Source organism: Ornithorhynchus anatinus, chromosome 1 (genome assembly GCF_004115215.2).
Source record: "Ornithorhynchus anatinus isolate Pmale09 chromosome 1, mOrnAna1.pri.v4, whole genome shotgun sequence".
Taxonomy (NCBI): Eukaryota; Metazoa; Chordata; class Mammalia; order Monotremata; family Ornithorhynchidae; genus Ornithorhynchus; species Ornithorhynchus anatinus.
The window spans coordinates 90,808,817-90,832,458 of NC_041728.1; the positions used below are offsets into that span (position 1 = coordinate 90,808,817).

The 23,642-nt window shown below is 44.5% G+C and overlaps 1 non-coding gene across 1 annotated transcript; it reads left to right on the forward strand.

The window, feature by feature from the left end:
- Nucleotides 1-697: 697 nt before the first annotated feature.
- Nucleotides 698-835, forward strand: LOC114816485. The gene has a single exon (XR_003764265.1). It is a non-coding gene; the product is annotated as a small nucleolar RNA SNORA7 (small nucleolar RNA).
- The last annotated feature ends 22,807 nt before the right edge of the window (nt 836-23,642 follow it).

Below are 23,642 nucleotides of genomic sequence, written 5' to 3' on the forward strand. Positions count from 1 at the left end.
AGCACTTACTATGTGCCAGGCACTGTACTACACTGGAGTAGATACAAGATTATCAGGTAGGACACAGTTTCTGTCCCACAGCCTTAATCCCCATTTTGCAGATGAGGTAACTGAGGCACAGAGAGATTAAGTGACTTTCCCAAGGTCTCACAGCAGACAAGTGGAGGAGCTGGGCTTAAAACTCAGATCCTCTGATTTTATCGTTAGTCTAAATTTGGAATACAGTGCAAGGTGACCTTCTAACCTTACCCAGATGGCTGAATGCCAGACTCCTGGAGAACGAAGACATAGTCAAAAATTTCCTGTAAACACTGCAGCGATTTTGCTAGGATAGAAAACCCCATCTGCCTCTCGCCAGTGCAGTCAACATCTACCCAGGTAACATCTACCAGGAAATCTTCTAGAATATTGACACAACTGGGACAAAACAGTCTTGATTGTGTGAAGCTGACTTCAAGATCAGAGAACTGCTTGTAAAGAAACATATCTTATACACACATACCTTGAAGAATCTAACCATCATGTTTAAAGGATGCTTACCGAAAACAGTGGCGTTTACTGCTGAATGAGCTAAGAAGTACGTTTGACGATGGGATAGAAGCCAAGGCTGGGCAGGCATCAAACCTAGGATTACCATGCCAGAGAATATAAGGCCCCACTGCCATCACAGATGAATAGGGATTCCTAAATGATAGCACCCCTCTCATGGTCGCACCTGGAGAGTCTCCAGTCCTCTACCAGTCTCGGCTACGGGAGGGAGAGTCAAGCAGAGGCATACCCATTCCATTCCTAGCTAGGGCAGTGGTTAGCGAGTGAAAGGCAATCTTCTACAAGCCAAAACTCACCCTTGCTGGGCAGCAGCGGCATGGGAGACAGTCGAGGGCAGAGACTCGAGTTTACTACGTGGAAGGTGGCAATGGTAAACCACTTTGGGATTTTTACCAAGAAAACTCTATGGATCAACTACCAGAATGATTGCAGATGGAGAGCGGGTTGTTCTGGGAGAGATGTGTCTGTGGTGTGGCTATGGGTCAGAAAAGACTCGACCGCATAAGACAAAAGATAGCAACAGTATTTTAGCGATCTCTTTAACACCCCTCTGCCCATCACTTAGTAGCTTAGCATGCTACTTTGCACACAGTAAGTCCTGTCTCACCACCAATCCCTGACCTGTGTCCTACCTCTCTCCTGGAATGCCCTCCTTACTCAAATCTGCCACACAATCTCTCTTCCTCCCTTCAAAACCCTACTGAAGGCACATCTTCAGAGCACGGGCTTTGGAGTCAGGGCTCATGAGTTCGAATCCCAGCTCTGCCACTTGTCAGCTGTGTGACTGTGGGCAAGTCACTTAACTTCTCTGTGCCTCAGTTCCCTCATCTGTAAAATGGGGGTTAAGACTGTGAGCCCCACGTGGGACAACCTGATTCCCCTATGTCTACCCCAGCGCTTAGAACAGTGCTCGGCACATAGTAAGCGCTTAACAAATACCAACATTATTATTATTATTATTATTACATCTCCTCCAAGAGGCCTTCCCAGATTAAATCCTACTTTTCCTCAGCTCTCACTCTTTTCCATGTCACCCTTTGTTCTTCCCCCTCTCCCTGTCCCACAGCCCTTATGTATATATGTATATATCTAGAATTCCATTTATCTATATTGATGCCTGTTTACTTGTATTGATGTCTGTCTCCCCCCACAAGACTGTGAGCCCATTATGGGCAGGGATTGTCTCTCTTTATTGCTGTACTGCACTTTCCAACTGCACGGAGTAAGCACTCAGTAGATATGATTGAATTGAATTGAATAAATATTAATACTCTTACTTCCCCTCTGATCTCCCTGCCTCCAGCCTTTGCCCCCTCCAGTTCATATTTCACTTGGCTGCTTGGGTCATTTTACTGAAACATCATGCTTTGCATTGTTTCCCTCCTCCAAAACCTCCAATGGTTGTCCATCCACCTGCGCATTAAGCAGAAACTCCTCATTATTGACTTCAAAGGGCTCAATCAACTCTCTCCCACCTATCTATTCATGATCCCCTTCCACTACAATCTATCCTGCACACTTGCCTCTTTCAACAACATCACCTCGACTTCATTTTTCTCACTGTCGACCCCTTGCTCACACCCTCCTTCCCAACTGGAACTCCTTTCTCTTTCATATCCAACAGACCACCATTTTCAACCACATATTGAAGGCTTTACTAAAATTGTATCTCCTCCAGAAAGCCTTTCCTGTCAAATCTCTCAACTTCTCACCCCATTCTGAGCTTGATGTGGGCAGGGGATGTGTCTATCAACTCTGTTGCATTACAGTCTCTCAAGTGGTTAGTGAGCACTCAATAGTTTCAAATGAGTGATTGATTCTCCCATCCGTACCACCAATGCACATGCATTCATTCATTCATTCAATAGTATTTATTGAGCGCTTACTATGTGCAGAGCACTGTACTAAGAGCTTGGAATGAACAAGTCGGCAACAGATAGAGACAGTCCCTGCCGTTTGACGGGCTTACAGTCTAATCACTCTCTAACACTCTATTTAACCCATTTTCACCCCCAGAACACTGTGTAAGTATCCTTTTACTGTGTTGTTTCACCAACGGCTATCTTACTGTTACAGGCTCTTGTAATATCCCGGCTAGATTACTGTGTCAGCCTGCTCTCTGATCTCCCTTCCTCCTCTCTCTCCCTGCTCCAGTCTATTCTTCACTCTGCTGTCTGGCTCATCTTCCTGCAGAAATGCTCTGGGCATGTCACTCCCCATCTTGAAAATCTCCAATGGTTGCCTATCAACCTCTGCATAAAACAAAAACTTCTCACGCTAGGCTTCGAGGCTGTCCATCACCTTGTCCCCTCCTAACTCTCCTCCCTTCTCTCTTTCCACTGCCCACCCCGCATGCTCCACTCCTCTGCCGCAAACCTCCTCACCGTCTCCTTTTCTCGCCTATCCCGCTGTCGACCCCTGGGCCACGTCCTCCCGCGGTCCTGGAATGCCCTCCCTCCTCACCTCCTCCAAACTAATTCTCTTCCCCTCTTCAAAGCCCTACTGAGAGCTCACCTCCTCCAAGAGGCCTTCCCAGACTAAACTTCCCTTTTTCCCTCTGCTCCCTCTGCTCCCTCTCTACCCCCCCTTCACCTCCCCTCAGCTAAGCCCTCTTTTCCCCTCTTTCCCTCTGCTCCTCCCCGCTCCCTTCGCCTCCCCTCAGCACTGTGCTCATCTGCTCAACTGTATAAATTTTCATTACCCTATTTATTTTGTTAATGTACATCACCTTGATTCTATTTATTTGCTATTGTTTTAATGAGATGTTCATCTTCTTGATTCTATTTATTGCTGTTGTTCTTGTCTGTCCGTCTCCCCCAGTTAGACTGTAAGCCCGTCAAAGGGCAGGGACTGTCTCTATCTGTTACCGATTTGTACATTCCAAGCGCTTAGTACAGTGCTCTGCACAGAGTAAGTGCTCAATAAATATTATTGAATGAATGAATGATCTGTCGATCTTCCCATTAGATTTTAAGCTCCTTGTAGGCAGATATCTTTACCAACTGTATTGTAATCGCCCAGCATTTAGAACAGTGCTTTCTCCTCTCATTCCTCTCAAAACTCCTTGAGCGAGTTGTCTAATGACTTCATTTCCTCTTCTCCAATTCTCTCCTTGATCCTCCCTCTCCCCCTTCCCGAGTTAGGCTTCTACCCCCTTCACTCCACTAAAAGAGTCCTCTCAGTCAATCGATCAATCAATCAATCAGTGGCATTTATGGAGTGCTTACTATGGGCAGAGCACTGAACTAAGCTTTTGGGAGAGAAATCCTCATCTTCCCACCCAAATCCTGTCCACCCCCTGACACCACAGCACCACCATCCTTTCTATCTCACAAACCCATAACCTTGGTGTTCTCCTTACTGAACCCACAAATCCATTCTGTCACCAAATCCTGTCAATTCATCAGCCTCTTTGCTGACCTCTCAGCCTCCTATATCTCCTCCTTCAGTCTATACTTCTTTCTGCTGCCTGGATCATTTTTCTACAAAACTTTTCAACCCATGTTTGCCCATTCTTCAGGAACCTCCAATGGTTGTCCTTCTACTTCTTATTATTGGCTTTAAAGCACAGAATCAGGTTTCCCCCTCCTATCTTACTCCTTTGATTTCCTACTGCAACCCAGCCTGCACGCTTTGCTCCTCTAATGCCAACCTACTCACGTACCTCACTCTCGTCTGTCTTGCTGCCAACCTCTTACCCACATCCTTCATGGAACTCCCTCCTGCTTCATGTCTAACAGACTATCCCTATCCCCACCCTCAAAGTCCTATTAAAAGCACACCTCCTCCAAGAGGCCACCCTGACTAAGCCCTCATTTCTTCTTCATCCATTCCCTTCTGTGTCATCCTTGCACTTAGATTCGCATCCTTTATTCACCACACCCTCAGCCCTACAGCACTTGCTTATATATTGCTAACTTATTTATCTATATTAATGGCTGTCTCCCCCTTTAGACTGTAAGCTTGTTATATGCAGGGAACTTGTATACCAGCTCTGCTATAATGTACTCTCCCAAGCATTTAGTACAGTGCTCTGTATACAGTAAGTACTCAATAAATTCAATTGATTGCTCTGCATAGAGTAAGTGTCCAATAAATGCCATTGATTGATTATTTATCTAGTGCTCATGACTCTCCCAATTACTGAAAACTGGAAGCAGTTTTGATGTATTAATAATGTTGGTATTTGTTAAGCGCTTACTATGTGCCGAGCACTGTTCTAAGCGCTGGGGTAGACACAGGGGAATCAGGATGTCCCATGTGGGGCTCACAGTCTTAATCCCCATTTTACAGATGAGGTAACTGAGGCACAGAGAAGTGAAGTGACTTGCCCACAGTCACACAGCTGACAAGTGGCAGAGCTGGGATTCGAACTCATGACTTCTGACTCCAAAGCCCATGCTCTTTCCACTGAGATGTATTCTTACCAAAGAATACTCTGATTTTTCTGTTGATAGGTAAAAGGCTAAAAGGAGTTGCCCATAAAAGCGCAGAAGCAGCACGGCCTCGCGGATGGACCACAGGCCCGGGACTCAGAAGGACCTGTGTTCTAACCCCGGCTTCACCACTCTGCTGTGGGACCTTGGGTAAGTCACTTCTCTTCTCTGTGACTCAGTTCCCTCATCTCTAAAATGGGGATTAAAACTGTCAGCCTGATGTGGGACAGGGACTGTGTCCAACCCGATTATCTTGGATCTATCCCAGCACAGAGAACAGTGCCTGGCACATAGTATGAGCTTAATGAATACCACCAGTATTATTATTATTATTATTATTATTATTATTGTTAGACAAGGGAAAGGAGAAGAGTGTTCAGGCATTCCACAGCCACAGCCCAATAGTTGGCGAGAGAGAGCTCCCTCGCTCTGATATCTGGAACCAAAATGACTGAGGAATCTTTCCCCCTCCTGTCCTGCTCTACAGTTTCACAATAATGCTCAGACTTGAGTGGGGAAATTCATAGGAAAAAAATACTGACAATACCAACTCCCTAGGACATTTTAGCTCTCTGGCAGTTGGAGCAATTGCCCCAAGTCTCATGTCTGAAGAGGGGTCTCCTGGCACCCTCCCCGCACCCTCCACCCCCAACCATTTCAGGTCCCTCCACATTCACTCATACTTTCCACTCCTCTTTCCATCTCTACTTCAGCTGTTGATCCGGCCGAGGTGAGGGGAGGGCCGGAAGCCCACACACTAAGGCAGGAGGTGAATGTAAACGTGCAATGTTAGGACGGTGATGCTGACAGAACTTTGTCTTGTGGATTTCTTTAGGTTTGCTCTGTCTTAGTGCACTTGATAAATCTAAGACTAAGACAAGCTCTGTCTGTTACTTCTGCATCAGGGGTATATTTGGAGTGTGGTTCCTAAGCAACGTGGCCTAGTGGGAAGAGCACAGACCTGGGAACCAAAGGACCTGGGTTCTGATCCTGGCTCTGGCACTTGTCTTTTGTATGATCTCGGACAAGCCATTTACCTTCTCTGGACCTCAGTTTCCTCATCTGTAAAATGGTGGTCCAATACCCATTCTCCTTCCTCCTTAGCTATGAGCCCCTTGTGTGGCGGGGACTCCGTACGGTTCGACTTGATTATCTTGCATCTTCCCCAGTGCTTAGTCCAGTACTTGGCACGGAGTAAGTACTTAACCACAATCTGCTGGGGAAGCAGCGTGGCTCAGTGGAAGGAGCCTGGGCTTTGGAGTCAGAGGTCATGGGTTCGACTCCCGGCTCTGCCACTTGTCAGCTGTGTGACTGTGGGCAAGTCACTTAACTTCTCTGGGCCTCAGATACCTTATCTGTAAAATGGGGATTAAAACTGTGAGCCCCACGTGGGACAAACTGATCACCCTGTATCCCCCCAGCGCTTAGAACAGTGCTTTGCACATGGTAAGCGTTTAACAAATACCACCATTATTATTATTAGAAAAGAACAGGGGTGAAGGGTTATATCTTTAGGAAAATAGTTTTCTACATTATTTACAAATACAACAGCAAAAATAATGACTAGAATATCTGAAATGCATTTAAAAGTTATCTGCAAATATAGAGTTTTAGAGTATAGAGTAATAGAGTTTTTTTCCTCCTTTATAAATATCGTGTTGCAAAACGTACATTTGTGACACCAGAGATGGTGCAGTCTAGTAGAAATTGCCGAGGTCACGACAGTGAAACGAAGTTCGGATCCTAATCTCAGCTCTGCCACCGGCGTGTGACATTGGACAAGTCTCTTTACCTCTCTGCAACTCAGTTTCTTCACCTTTAAATAGGGTTGATAAAACATCCTTCTGGGCATTTTCAGTCACAATGGGATAAGCAAGATAAAAGCCCTGCAGAAAAACAGTAGTGCCGTACAAATTCAAGGTTTTGTAATGCTCATGCTGTTGTAAATCCTTTAAAAGTTTTCTTCCTGAACTGATCAGATACCGCATGTGAAAATGCTCTGAGCACTGCGGAGGAAAGCTGCATTATTATCCTTGCCATCCAACCCAGGAATCCTGGGATTGCTTTGTGCTGCAATTAGCAGCCCTGGAAGATTTTCTCTGTCAGAGTTGGGGCTGCCTCCTTTTCACTCCATTGTGTCCTCTCTGACAATTCCTCTCTTTCTTTGCCCTAATTCTTTTTTAGGCTGTTAAAGTAAGTGCTCAGTAATAAGCCAGTTCGAAATGGCGACAAAGATATATAGTTTGCGAAAACCTTTAATGTTGCGCTTATTTTAGTGGCATTCAGAAAAGCTTTTTATTTATTTATGCGTTTTTGAGCAGAGCAGCTTCTTCTCTCCCTTTAAAGAACATCTTCCTCCAAGGTTTTCTGAGTCAGCTTGCTCTCTTTTTTCTCTCGGCTTTCAAACGGGGTGTTGTTTATTGAGGAGAAGAAAGGGCTGATAGGAAATTATATAACAATCTTCAAGTGTAAGAAAGAGTTCTATCAAGTGTATGCTGACTGCTAATTCTCCATGCTGAGAATGGTCCAAACAAAAGGCTACTACAGAGTAATAGAGCACACTGCAAGGGAGATCTTTAGAAATCAGAAAAGATGATTACCTGTCCAGTAAGCCCGGTGGTATTATGATGAGACCATGGCGTCCCCATTTCCCAACCGCTTTAGCCAGATAATTCAACTCACTGTCTCACAGATACCCTAGATATCTCACCAGAGTCACTTGAGATCAGCCATCCAAACTCGGCTGAAACGCTGGGAGTGGCGGGAGCTGCAGAGATCAGTGACTCCTGGCAGGGGAGCTTAGAGGCTAAATTTCTCCCCTGCCTGTCTAAGGTTGAACGATCTTTTCTATAGCGCTAGTATTCCATCCTTTGTATTAGAAGACAATGCTGCTGATGGAGGATTGCATCCATATGGGTGTTGCTGAAGGGCAGTCTTCCACACCGTAACCACTAAAGGACAGAAAGGTTCATTTTCTAGCTCTTCCCCCACGCTCCTCTCCCATAGGTGCCACTGAAAGTGCTGTCCTTTTATGAGAAACAATATGGGTCACCTCATTTAAATGGAACCTTGGCTGGAGTAGGGAAGGAGAAGAAGGGGAGCCTACCATAAGCAGCTCGGGCACTTGCTTTGCTAGTGGGTAGTGGGGACGAGTTAGGCTAAATCATCCACATTCTCTCACCCAACCCTTTGTTGCCAACAGCCCCCATCCTGGCTCTGGCCTGAAACTCCTTCCCTCTTCTTGTCTCGATAGACGATCAATCTCTCTAATTTCAAAGCCTTATTAAAAGCAAATCTCCTCCAAGAGACCATCCCCAATTAAGTTTTCATTTCTTCTCCCGCTCTTGGATTTGCACTCTTTATTCACCCCTCCCTTAGCCCTACAGCATTTATGTACATACCTGTAATTTATTTGTATTGTCTGCATCTCCCTCTAGACTGTAAGATTATTTTTAACAAGGAACGTGTCTACCAACTCTATTGTACCATACTCTCCCAAGCACTTAGCACAGTGCTCTGCACATGGTAAGCATCCAGTAAATACCTCTGATGATGATGATGGCGAAGATGATGATAAAATATAATTATGGTATTTGTTAAGCGCTTACTATGTGCCAAGCACTGTTGAAATGCTGGGGTAGATACAAGGTAATCAGGTTGTCACACGTGGGGCTCACAGTCTTAATCCCCATTTTTCAGATGAGGTAACTGAGGCACAGAGAAGTGAAGTGGCTTTCCCAAGGTCACAGAGCAGACAAGTGGTGGAGCCTAGAACCCATGTCCTCTAACTCCCAAGCTCGTACTCTTTCCACTAAACCACTCTGCTTCTCTCCATGCTCTCACTGATGACTGCCTTGTACAATAAATGTGGTTGATTGATTGACTGAGTAATGAGACTATATCCTAATCCTGTAACAGTGGCTCTTTCCTTCTTTCATTAGTATTTATTGAGCAACCACTGTGTATATAGAGCACTGTAATAGACACTTGGGAGAATACAGTGAAAGTAGACAGATCCAGATCCTGCCCTTGAGGAGTTTACAATCTCTGTGAGACTTCTTTCTGAAGCAGACACTTGTGTGCCTTCAACTGAATCATAAACTTATTATTCGGTGTGCAATGCATTAATCAAGGTTAAATTTGGAAGAGGTCACTTTTATTTATTGTTAAAAATCGGTGGACCTTCTGGAATACCTGGCTCCTACCTTAACTTTGATAGTAAGCGTGCTTGAGTAGATTTGTTTTGCTATCACAAAGGATACATCCTTTCTTGATTTGATTCATTCTAAATGACATTTTTATTTAGCTGTTTAGACTGTAACTAAGTAACAATTAACTGTAAACTCCTCAAAATCAGGTAGCATTTTCTAATTTTAGTTTAATGTGTGCTCCTGAGCCCATAGTATAGTGGTCTGCCCTCAGTGGGCACTCAAAAATTGATGATGATGGTGATGATGATGATGCTAATAGTAATGATTTAAACAGAGCACCTGTGCCAAAGAGATTATTCCACACAACCTCCCCTGAACTGTCATTTCTACAGTCATTTTCTATCATCGCATTGCTGTATAATGCAAGGGGGCGGTAAATAGAATCCTAAGGAAACCAAAATAAGATTTTTCCCTTATGACCTGTGGTAATAATCCTTACCCGTACTGTCTCCCTCCTTTTCACCTGGCCATATTCAACCCCTGGGCCCAGCTAGGTTTGCACTCGAAATAAGTATTAACGGTTAAGAGTAACAATAACAAATTAGAATAGTAAGTATTCTTCCTTATCCTTTTCATCATTGTGACAGTCATCATCTTGATTGCTATGTCAATTATTTACCAAGTGCACTAAGACATTCCAAGTGTAATCTCAGGTGCTCAGAAAAACAGTGAAATTTGCAGGCACAGTCTCTGTCCTCGGAAAGCACCAGCGTGAGTTCCAGTTGGGAAATAAGATGCTCCATGTCCTTCCTTCTCCATCCTTCATTCTATCAGGAGTCCTAGACTGCTCCAGTCTGGGAAGGACTCAGACCGCTCCTGCCCTCCTCCTCTCATTAACTTCTATCTTTAACCACTCACTCTCCAATGGCTTCTTCCCCTCTGCTTTCAAACATGGCCATGTCTCCCCCATCCTAAAAAAACACTCTCTCGACCCCACTTCCCCTTCCAGTTATCACCCTATCTCCCTACTACCCTTCCTTTCTGAGATCCTAGAATGAGTGGTCTACACTCGATGTTTAGAATTCCTTAACTCCCATTCTCTCCCGGACCCCCTCCGATCTGGCTTCCGTCCCCTCCACTCTATCGAGACTGCCCTCTCTAAGGTCACCCACGACCTCCTTCTTGCCAAATCCAACGGCTCCTACTCCATTCTAATCCTCCTTGACCTCTCAGCTGCCTTTGACACTGTCGACCATCCCCTCCTCCTCCATACCTTATCTCACCTTGGCTTCACGGACTCCATCCTCTCCCGGTTCTCCTCTTATCTCTCTGACCGGTTATTCTCGGTCTCTTTCGCGGGCTCCTCCTCCCCCTCCCATCCTCTAACTGTTGGTGTTCCTCAAGGGTCAGTTCCTGTCCCTCTTCTGTTCTCCATATTCACTCACTCCCTCAGCGAACTCATTCGCTCTCATGGCTTCAACTATCATCTCTATGCAGATGACACACAAATCTACATCTCTGCCCCTGTCCTCTCCCCCACCCTTCAGGCTCGTATCTCCTCCTGCCTCCAAGATGTCTCTACCTGGATATCTGCCCGCCACCTAAAACTCAACATGACCAAAACTGACCTCCTCATCTTCCCTTCCAAGCCCTGTCCTCTTCTTGACTTCCCTATTACTGTGGATGGTACGACCATCCTTCCCGTCTCTCAAGCCCACAACCTCGGTGTCATCTTTGACTCAGCTCTCTCGTTCACCCCACACATCCGATCCGTCACCAAAGACCTGCCAGTCTCACCTTTATAATATCGCTAAGATCCGCCCCTTCCTCTCCACCCAAATGGCTATCTTACTGGTACAGGCTCTCATAATATCCTGGCTGGGATTATTGTGTCAGCCTTCTCTCTGATCTCTCTTCCTCCTCTCTCTCCCTGCTTCAGTCTATTCTTCACTCCGCTGCCTGGCTCATCTTCCTGCAAAAATGCTCTGGGCATGTCACTCCCCTTCTTAAACACCTCCAGTGGTTGCCTATCGACCTCCGCACGAAACAGAAACTTCTCACTCTAGGCTTCGAGGCTCTCCATCACTTTGCCCCTTCCTACTTCTCCTCCCTTCTCTCTTTCCACTGCTTACCCCGCAGGCTCCGCTCCTCTGCCGCCCACCTCCTCACCGTCCCTCGGTCTCGCCTATCCCGCCGTCGACCCCTGGGCCACGTCCTCCCGCTGTCCTGGAATGCCCTTCCTCCTCACCTCTGCCAAACTAATTCTCTTCCTCTCTTCAAAACCCTACTTAGAGCTCACCTCCTCCAAGAGGCCTTCCCAGACTGAGCTCCCCTTTTCCCTCTGCTCCCTCTACACCCCCTTCACCTCTCCTCAGCTAAGCCCTGTTTTCCCCCCTTTCCTTCTGCTCCTCCCCTTTTCCTTTCCCATCCCCTCAACACTGTACTCGTCCGCTCAACTGTATATATCTTCATTACCCTATTTATTTTGTTAATGAGATGTACATCACCTTGATTCTATTTATTTGCTATTGTTTTAATGAGATGTTCATCCCCTTGATCCTATATATTGCTATTGTTCTTGTCTGTCTGTCTCCCCCAATTAGACTGTAAGCCTGTCAAAGGGCAGGGACTGTCTCTATCTGTTACTGATTCGTACATTCCAAGCACTTAGTGCAGTGCTCTGCACATAGTAAGCGCTCAATAAATATTATTGAATGAATGAATGAAAGGACTCAAGCCCTGAGAAGAGGGAGGGGCCATCCTCAATCTCATGGCAACCGACGACCAGAGCCTTCCCATGCAGTCAGTCAGTCATATTTATTGAATGCTTACTGCGTGCAGAGCACTGTACTAAGCACATGGGAGAGTGCACTATAACAGATACATTCCCTGCCCGCAACAAGCTTACAGTCTAGAGGGAGAAGAGGAGAGAGGCTTCCTCATCCTTTGTCCCCATATGCAGGTCTCCTCCATTCATTCGTATTTGAATGAATCATATTTGAGTGCTTACTATGTGCAGAGCAGTGTACTAAGAGCTCCTCCATTGTTGGGATGTGGGAAAGGCAGTGGCTGTTATTGCAGCTGTGGCTTGTTGTGACTCCTGTGAAGGCAAGTGCTTAGTACAGTGCTCTGCACATAGTAAGCACTCAATAAATACTTTTGATTGGTGGATGGATTGATTACTCTGCTTCACTAGCCACAACACCCTACTGCTGTCATTGCAATTATTGTTGTCCTTGTTTCTACAGTTTTATAATTTCATCTTTACCTGCGTGTAGGTCACCAATCCCTTTAACCCCACCAGTAAATTCAGTAATTCAATCAATTCAGAAAATTCGGTAGTTTTCTTGGATTTTTTTGAGCTTTTTGGAATGAAGGTAATATTTCTATATATTATCAGGGTACTTTCTTTTTGCCAGTGCTTAGTACAGTGCTTTGCTGAATCAATACTATTACTACTGTTTTTATTATTACTACTGTATAACTACTGCTCCTGGTGGGGAAAGATATCACACAAATTGTTTGACTCAAAAAATTACTCTGATCATTCCCTCTAGACTGTAAGCTCGTTGTGGGGAATGCATCTGTTTGTTGTTGTATCGTACTCTCCAAAGCGCTTAGTACAGTGCTCTGCACACAGTAGGTGCTCAATAAATATGATTAGATGAATGAATGAATGAGACCTAATAGAAAACCAGCAGAGATCACTGAACCAACAGTCATCAATCCCTCAAAGGCCAACTCCCTGCTCAGGGAGAAAAGCTTCAGATTTTTCAAGCCTTCCCACCTGATTTAAGGGCAGGTAGCCCATTCTTTTTCTCTTGGGTAGCAGCAGAGAGGCTGAAGGTTCTGGATGTCAAGCCTCACCTCCGGGTGATCTCCATTGGTGGAGGAAATTCTCAGGCCACTTGTCTGACCTCTCTTTCTCTCCATTTATCAAGTACCAGTCTTTGAGAGTTTAATTATGTCCTTAATTCTGTCATCTCTCTGCCCCAGGGCTTTTGCTTTGAGGCTGGGCAATGGAGTCCTACTTTATCCTGCACTCTACGAGTTAACAGAAATGCTATGTAGTGAGCTTCCAGGAGTAATGTAAAGTCAGCAGGATTAGCTTGATATCTCACATCCCGCAGAACGTACCTAGCTTTTCAACGTCAAAGAAATGCATTTAATTCTCTGTTTACCACCTTCTTTTGTCCTAGATTTGCTGCATTTTTGGTCATCAGTAGATTAATTTCTAATTCACTCTTGTGAGCACAAGTTTGGAAGACTTTTTTTTCCTTGACAGAGATACATTTTTATGGAAGGATCTTGACAACAACCTTCATGACCATATTGTCACTGTGCTTATATAACTCATTCAGGTTGAAGGAAGCAGCAATTTCAGGGCTAGTGCTAGAAATTATATTTATTATCAATCAAATTTTGTATGGATAATGCTGATGATGCAGAAGTAGCATGGCCTAGTGGAAAAAGCACAGGCTTGGGAATCAGAAGTTCTGGGTTCTAAACCTACCTCCACATTTGTCTGCTGTATGATCTTGGGATAGTCACTGAATTTCTCTGTGCTTCAGTTCCCTCATTTGCAAAATGGGAATTCAATATTAGTTTTCTCTCTTTCTTAGGCTGGGAGCCCCATATAGGACAGGGATGGTGTCTGGCCTGGTTATTGTTTATTGACCCCAGTGCTTAGTATAGTCCTTGACAGATAGTAAGTGCTGAACAAATACCACAGTTATTTTGATGGTTTCTTAAACTACTGAAATAAGCTGAGCATCTGAAACAGACACTGACTTACATGGTAGCTGCAACAAGGTTCTCAAAGGGGAGTAAATGATCAACTGTCTGCCACTTGTCTGCTGTGTGACCTTGGCCAAGTCACTTAACTTCTTTGTGCCTCAGTTCCCTCATCTGTAAAAAGGGGACCAGGACTGCAGACTCTTGGACTGTGTTCAACCTCATTAGCTTGTATCTACCCCAGTGTTTAGAACAGTGCTTGGCATATAGTAGTCACTTAACAAAGACCCATAAAAAAATAAATAAATGCTGCAGTGATGATAATTGTAAGCTCTTTGAGGGTAAGGGCTAGGGGCTTCTGCTTCTCTTGTGTTTTTCCAAATGACTAGTACAGGGATATGCCCATAATGGTAATAATAATAATAATAATGGTATTTGTTAAGTGCTTACTAGGTGCAAAGCACTGTAAGCGCTGGGGGAATACAAGGTAATCAGGTTGTTCCATGTGGGACTCACAGTCTTAAACCCTTTTTCAAGATGAGGTAACTGTGGCACAGAGAAGTGAAGTGACTTGCCCAAAGTCATGCAGCTGACAAGTGGAAGAGCCAGGGTTAGCACCCTTGACCTCTGTCTCCCCAAGCCCAGGCTCTTTTCACTGAGCCACGCTACTTCTCTATGATGATCATCTAGACTTTAAGCTCACTGTGGGCTGGGAATGTGCCTGCTTATTGTGGCATTGTACTCCCCTCAGCGCTTTGTACAGTGCCCTGCACACAGTAAGCGCTCAATAAATACAACTGAGTGAATGATGGTGATGATGATACTTTCTAGTCAGATCTCTTCATCTTTCCACCCAAAACCTGTCCTCACCATGTCTTTCCCATCACTGTAAACAGCACTACCAGCCTCCCTGTCTCACAAGCCGATTACCTTGGCATTATCCTCTACTCATCACTCTCATTCAGTCAACATATTCAATTTGTCACCGATCCTCTCTATTCAACTTTCACAGTATTGATAAAATCCACCTTTTCCTTTCCATCCAAACTGCTACCACGTTAATCCAAGCACTCATCCTATACTGTCTTTACTACTGGATCAGCCTCCTTGTTGACCTCCCTGCCTCTCGTCTCTCCCCACTCTAGTCTACACATAACTCTGCTGCCTGGATCATTTTTCTTAAAGAAAAAAAGAAAAAACATTCAGTCCATTTTTCCCACTCCTCAAGAGTCTCCTGGGTTTGCCCATCCACCTCCACATCAAATTGAAACTCCTTGCCATTGGCTTTGAATCCCTGAATCACCTTGCCTCCTTCTATCTTACCTCACTGATTTCCTACTACAACCTAGTACATTCACTTTGCTCCTCTATCACATAACTACTCAGGGGACGTCAATCCCTTCTATCTTGCCACCGACTCCTTGCCCACATCCTACCTTGGGCCTGGAACTCCCTTCCCCTTGATATCCAGCAGATGATCACTCTCCCCATCTTCAAAGTCTTACTAAAATCACGGCTCCTCCAGGAGGCCTTCCCCAAGAAGCAGAGTGGCTCAGTGGAAAGAGCCCGGGCTTGGGAATCAGAGGTCATGGGTTCGATTCCTGGCTCTGACACTTGGCAGCTGTGTGACTGTGGGCAAATCACTTAACTTATCCGGGCCTCAGTTCCCTCATCTGTAAAATTGGGATTAAGACTGTGAGCCTCATGTGGGACAACCTGATTACCCTGTATCTACCCCAGCACTTAGAACAGTGCTCTGCACATAGTAAGCGCTTAACAAATAACAACATTATTATTATTAAGCCTTCATTTACCTTACCCTCTCTCTCTCTTCGATGTCTCACTTGCACTTGGATTTGTACTCTTTATTCACCTCACCTCCAGTCCCGCAGCACTTATATACATATGCGGAATTTATTTATTTACATTAATGACTGTTCCCCCTCAAGGCTGTAAGCTCCTTATAGGCAGGGTATGTGTCTACCATGGGAAGAGCATGGCACAGTATGGGAAGCAGCATGGTGTAATGGATAGAGCATAGGCCTGGAAGTCAGAAGGTCATGGGTTCTAATCGTGGCTCTGCCACTGGTCTGCTTTGTGACCTTGGGTAAGTCTCTTCATTTCTCTGTGCTTCAATTACCTCATCTGCAAAATGGGGATTGAGACTGTGAGCCCCTTGTGGGACAGAGACTGTTTCCAAACCAATTTGGTTGTATCCACCCCAGCGCTTAGTACAGTGCCTGGCACATAAGTAAACACTTAACAAATACCATAATAACTATTTCATTATTAACTATGTAAGCCCTCAGTAAATATGTTGGTTGATTCATTGATTAGTTGGTCCCACACTTAAAATAGCATATAAAAAATGGAAGGCAGGGCATGAAGTTGCACCTTGTTTTAAATAATAAAAGCAGTCCAGGTGCATTCTGAAATGTAGCATAACAAATCTTTCTTGTTACACCCCAGGTGACAGAAAAATTTCTCCCAGAAAGTTCTGCCAGACAGACTCCTCTGTAGACTGGCACCAATCCAACCTGAGGAAAGCATTACCGGGCAAAGGCAAGAATCACAGAGAAATCAATTTTGAATCAAACTAAAGCAAACTTGCAAACAACCAATATCACCATCCCTTTACCAGGTTTCGTTATTTGCATTTACTAGACCTTCCATTTTAGCCTCTGCCATTTGATTACCTGAATCTAAAATTTTCTTTATATAACATCATGGATTTAAATAAAGTCTTTAATAGTGTAAGTCTCTACCTGAACTATCCCTTGCCAAAATATAGAGGGCACATATTCTAGAGGGGCTGGAGGCTCTTGATCTCCCATCTTACTCCAAGAGCTCAATACAGAAGAACCACTAAGTGTATCTTTGAAATTCGACTCTCAGTATTGGGGAATTTGATGAGTTTTTACAATTTGAAGAAATCTTTAAAAAGTAGAATCATTCAACTACATAGAGATATTTAGATTTTAAACAACAACCATCAGAGCAACACCAGAAAGGTTATTTCAAATTATTTAGAGTAGGGGTACTCTCCAATTCCTCAGTATAGACCTGCCATGTTCTCTGGCTACTGTGACCATAGGCAGATGGTTTTAATTTAAGTTATTTGGTGGGCATCACATTTCTAAACTCAATGGCTTACTTTTCCGATCTGTAAGCTCTCGGAAATTATGCCTATCTGAAAGAAGAGATATTTAGGAAATTAATCAAGGAGCTCACAAATGCTCACCATTAAAACAGCTCATCTTCATATGCAGAAATCTGAGTGCTGGTGTTTCAGGGGCTTCATGGACGGATACGATGAACTAGAAAATATCACGGAATCACATTCAGATCATTCATTCAATCATATTTATTGAGTGGTTACTGTGTGCAGAGCACTGTACTAAGTGTTTGGAAAGTACAATTTAGCCTTTGCCCACAACGAGGTCACAGTCTAGAACGGGGGAGAGAGGCATCAACAAGTGAACAGGCATCAATAGCATCAATATAAATAAATAGAATTATAGATGTATATACCCATCAGAACAAGTAAACAGACATTAATATAAATAAATAGAATTATAGATATGTGTGTATACATATACAAGTGCTGTGGGGCGGGGAGCTGAGATTGGTAGGGCCCAGCTACGTTTGGAGAAACAATGGTTTTGTGAGGTGGTTCACTCCCCCTGGCCCTTTGTAAACCCTTCACTCTGAGTTTTTATTATCCTCAATACACCAAGTATCTTCTTCCCCTGGAAGGGATTGTCAATCAGTCAATTGTACTTATTCAATGCTTAGCACTGTACTAAGCACTCATTATGGGCAGGGAATGTGACTGCTAATTCTGTTGTATTGTGCTCTCCCAAGCTCATAGTACAGTTCTCTGCACATAATGAGCCCTCATAAATATCACTGGTTGATTATGAGAACCTCAAGACAGGGAGATTGCTGTGCTCTGACCAACACCGTTTAGGATTAATATCAAATGACATTAGAATATTTGCTAATCTTTAGGAGTCCCAAGTGGTACAGGGACTGGGCCCTTCATTTCCTTGCCTGTAAAATGGGAAGTAAATATCAATTATCCCTCCCTTTTAGACTGTGAGCACCACGTGGACAAAAATTGTGTCTTATTTGATGGCACTGTATCTACCGCTGTGTTAATCAAAGAGGAAGTGCTTAATATATTATTAGACAACTTCAGGGTAGTTATTTCATTAATTAATTAATTAATTAATTTAGAGGAAGGTTTCAAATGAGATTAGTCTAATTTCAAAAGGTGTGATGAAAATGTAAGAAAAGGTATAGTTAAAAGAACACAAGTCTGGGAGGACCTGGGTTCTAATCCTAGCTTCACCACAATGTTTGCTGGGTCACCTTAGGCAAGGCACTTAACTTCTTTATCCCTCAGTTACCCAGTTGTAAAATGGGGATTAAGATTGTGAGGCCCTCGTGGAACATGAACTGTGTCCAACCTGATTAACTTTATTCATTCATTCAATGGTATTTATTGAACACTTACTGTGTACAGAGCACTGTACTAAGCGCTTGGAAAGTATAGTTCGGCAACAAATAGAGACAATCTCTACCCCACAATGGACTCACAGTCTAGAAGATACACATCAAGCAACATGGCTCAGTGGAAAGAGCGCGGGCTTGGGAGTCAGAGTTCGTGGGTTCTAATCCTGGCTCTGCCATTGGCCAGCTGTGTGACTTTGGGCAAGTCACTTAACTTCTCTGTGCCTTTGTTACCTCATCTGTAAAATGGGGATTAAAACTGTGAACCCCATGTGGGACAACCTGATCACCTTGTATCCCCCAGCACTTAGAACAGTGCTTTGCACATAGTAAGCGCTTAACAAATACCACCATTTAATAAAAAATAAATAGTATTATAATTATAAATATTTACATATATACCTAAGTGCTGTGGGGTGGGGGCGGAAGGGTAGAGCATCTACCCTGGAGCTTAATATAGTACCTGGCTCATAGTAAGTGCTTAATAATAATAATAATGGTATTTTTAAGTGCTTACTATGTGCCAAGCACTGTTCTAAGCACTGAGGTAGAAACAAGGTTATCAGGGTGTCCCATGTGGGGCTCACAGTCTTAATCTCCATTTTACAGATGAGGCAACTGAGTCATAGAGGAAGTTAAGTGACTTGTCCAAAGTCACATAGCTGACAAGTGGCAGAGCCAGGATTAGAACCCTTGACCTCTGACTCCCAAGCCCGTGCTCTTTCCACTAAGCCAAACTGCTTAACAAATGCCATTAGAAAAACATTCACACAAAACACTAAAAGCATTCTTTCCAAACCAGTCCAACCTAAACAAGGAAGACAGAAACTTCATTTGCTAAGCAGGGCTTCAGAAAAGAAAGGGTGAACATACTTTCCAGCATTTTAAGTTCCACATCCAATTTATTCCTGAACAATTAAGGCAAATTATTTTAATGGAGAACAGGCACCAGGGAGGAAGAAAGGTAAACAGGCAACAGAAAAAATCCACTCAGAAGCATCCCTGATTTCAAAAAGAGGTGGACCAGGAGGAGTGAAGAGGAAGAACAGAATTAGAACTGTCATAGGCAGGTCACTTTCCTTTAAGACCTTTCAAATTATAAAAAGAACTAAAGAATTTCTTTCCTAAGGGCAAAAGGCAGTGAAATGTTAAAAGGCTTGACCATTGCACTGGGGCAGATAATGAGGCAATTACAACTATTAAAAGAGGACAGAGCTCCAGGCTCTATGAATTACATCCCTGAATTCAGAAGGAAGTAGCTAGGGAAATCGGAAAGCCTCTGGCCAAGATTTTTGATATGTCGCCAAGGACAGCATTGCTGCTGAGGCCGGCAGATGGGGAATGCAGTTCATGAATTTGAGCCAGGAACAAGGAATAATCAGGGAGTCCGGGTCTTATACAAACTGACTTCCAAGATTTTTGACATTATTTATGAGGCCCTGAATCACAGGAAAAACAATGAACCTGTGAATTAGGTGTCAAAGGAATATCTATCTTGATTTATGAACAGATCACCTCTGACTAGCTTTTTTTTTAAAGGTGGGATGTTTCAGTGGTGGTGGTGCATTGTATTTAGATGGCAGGAAAACATTTGATGTTTCACAGAGCAATAAATTTATGAAGCCAGGAAGCATGTTATAATGGAAAACTCAAATACATTGGCTTCCAAGATGGCTTCAGCCCTATAGTACAAAAAAGGTGGCTCAGGATGGGGAGAAGCAGTAAAAAATGAGATGTCCCATGAATTAGAAAGTGCTTTTGGCCCACTAGCATATATCCTAGAACACTGGTTCATGCAGGATTATAAATTCAAGAGGTAAGAACATTACAGGAGAACTGGGTTCTACTTCCTTGAAGGTGAAGTCTGGGTCTTTTATTTCTACTCTCTTTCTCAAGTGTTTAATACAATGCTCAGGACTCAATAGGGGCTCTATAAATGCAAATACAAAATAAGGCAGGACCAGATGCCTATTGAAAGAGTAGAGAAAGGAGCCAGTGTGAGTTCTCAATTTAATGCATAGCATGAAAATTGGACTTAAAGCTTATAATTTGACCTGGTTATTTTGCCTGAGAGGACCTTGTAAATGACACTCAGTAGGCTATTTGATCTCAATTGTTCAGATAATTTTGGGGTGTAGGCTTAGATACAGACACATTGTAGCGTCATGATTAAGGGCCAAACATTTCCATTTCCTCCCAAAGCACACTGTCCTTGGATCAGTTCATACAGAAATTCTGGATTATATGAAACTGCTAGAGGAATGTAGCTACTATATTCAGCGGCATTTCTTGTGTTACGTAACTGGGGAACATGCAATCATTCAATCAATCAACCTCACAACAATTAGTTACTATGTGTGGTAGAATGAAACTAAGAATGTCCACAAGGAGATTGGAAGATGAAGTACACCGGCTACTCCCTACTAGCTTTTCTTTACCATTTTGTGTCATTTGAAGGAACACGATTAATTAATATCAAAATATTGCTGGGACTTTAGATCTGGCAATCAGAGGGAAACGGTGGGGATGAGACAAGTATGCGTGATTCTTCCAAGAATGTCCCACCTCTATAGTAGTACCGATAACTGTGGTATTTCTTAAGCACTTACTATGTGCTAAGCATTGTACAGGGAACTGGAGTAGTTAGAGTGCAATCAGGTAAGACACAGTACCTGTCTCATATGGGCTCTGAGTCCAAAGGGGAGGTAGAGCAAGTGTTTCATCCCCATTTTACAGATCAGGAAACTGAGACAATGAAAGCATAACTCACCCCCTCCCCTACTTTCCCATCCTTCCCTGCAGTATCCTCAGAGGAGATCTCCTCCCTCCTCGCAAGTGCCACCCCCTCCACCTGCGCCTCGGACCCCATTCCCTCTCACCTTATTAAAACCATCGGCCCTGCCCTCCTACCTTCCTTAACTTCTATTTTTAACCACTCAATCTCCAAGGGCTCCTTCCCCTCTGCCTTCAAACATGCCCACGTCTCCCCCATCCTAAAAAAACCCGCTCTTGACCCCACTTCCCCCTCCAGTTATCGCCCTATCTCCCTACTACCCTTCCTTTCCAAAATCCTACAACGAGTCGTCTACGATCGATGCTTAGAATTCCTTAACTCCCATTCTCTCCTAGATCCCCTCCGATCTGGCTTCCGTCCCCTCCACTCTACCGAGACTGCTCTCTCTAAGGTCACCCGTGACCTCCTTCTTGCCAAATCCAATGGCTCCTACTCCATTCTAATCCTCCTTGACCTCTCTGCTGCCTTTGACACCGTCGACCATCCCCTCCTCCTCCATACCTTATCTCACCTTGGCTTCACGGACTCTGTCCTCTCCTGGTTCTCCTCTTACCTCTCTGGCCGGTCATTCTCGGTCTCCTTCGCCGGAGCCTCCTCCCCCTCCCATCCTTTAACTGTTGGAGTTCCTCAAGGGTCAGTTCTTGGCCCTCTTCCGTTCTCCATTTACACTCACTCCCTCGGTGAACTCATCCGCTCTCATGGCTTTGACTACCATCTCTACGCAGATGACACGCAGATCTACATCTCCGCCCCGGCCTCTCCCCCTCCCTTCAGGCTCGCATCTCCTCCCACCTCCGGTTCGTCTCCACCTGGATGTCGGCCCGCCACCTAAAACTCAACATGAGCAAGACTGAGCTCCTCATCTTCCCTCCCGAACCCGGTCCTCTCCCAGACTTCTCTATCACCGTGGATGGCACGACCATCCTTCCCGTCTCTCGGGCCCGCAATCTCGGTGTCATCCTTGACTCGTCTCTCTCGTTCACCCCACACATCCTATCCGTTACCGAGACCTGCCGGTTTCACCTCTACAATATCGCCAAGATCTGCCCTTTCCTCTCCACCCAAATGGCTACCTTACTGCTACAGGCTCTCGTTATATCCCGGCTAGACTAGTGTGCCAGCCTTCTCTCTGACCTCCCTTCCTCCTCTCTCGCCCCGCTCTGGTCTATTCTTCACTCCGCTGCCCGGCTCATCTTCCTGCAGAAACGATCTGGGCATGTCACTCCCCTTCTTAAACAACTCCAGTGGTTGCCTATCAACCTCCGCTCCAAACAAAAACTCCTCACTTTAGGCTTCAAGGCTCTCCATCACCTTGCCCCTTCCTACCTCTCCTCCCTTCCACCCACCCCGCACGCTCCGCTCCTCTGCCGCCCACCTCCTCACCGTCCCTCGGTCTCGCCTATCCCGCCGTCGACCCCTGGGTCACGTCCGCCCGCAGTCCCGGAATGCCCTCCCTCCTCACCTCCGCCAAACTGATTCTCTTTCCCTCTTCAAAACCCTACTTAAAACTCACCTCCTCCAAGAGGCGTTCCCAGACTGAGCTCCTCTTCTCCCTCTACTCCCTCTGCCATCCCCCCTTTACCTCTCCGCAGCTAAAGCCTCATTTTCCCCTTTTCCCTCTGCTCCTCCACCTCTCCCTTCCCATCCCCACAGCACTGTACTCGTCTGCTCAACTGTATATATTTTCGTTACCCTATTTATTTTGTTAATGAATTGTACATCGCCTTGATTCTATTTAGTTGCCATTGTTTTTACGAGATGTTCTTCCCCTTGACTCTATTTATTGCCATTGTTCTTGTCTGTCCATCTCCCCCCATTAGACCGTAAGCCCGTCAAACAGCAGGGACTGTATCTGTTGCCGACTTGTTCATCCCAAGTGCTTAGTACAGTGCTCTGCACATAGTAAGTGCTCAATAAATACTATTGAATGAACTTGCCCGAAGTGGCATGGCTGCTGGGTGGCAGAGGTGGGATTAGAACTCAGATCCCCTGAATTCCAGACCGATCTCTTTCCACTAGGTCATATTGGTTTCCTAAAGGGAGACCCACTTGGAGATAACTAACCCTTTTGTGGGAGCGATGAGAGAGAGTCGTATTTCTTAATTCTTTTCAGATTTACTGGGAAGTAGTTGAGGACAGTGATGTTAAGTACCATGGTATGTAGTAAATGGTTTTAGTAATGATGGTGCTGATGGTGATGTCAATGAAGATTGCTCAAAAGTGCGGGTACTTGGACTAATTTATTTACTATAAATTACCATCCTAAATGAGCCACCGACTAAGGGTAACAACAATTGAAACAAAGGGAATGAGCAGCAAAAACTGAGTGGAATATGGAGGCAAAGATATTTGAGAATATATTTAGGGCATCTTTATGAGGGTTAAAAGAAAACATAGTTTTTTATTGTCCAAGTTATTCTACTGGAGTTGTTTCAGGGGAAAATTGAGTTCACTGGCATAAGA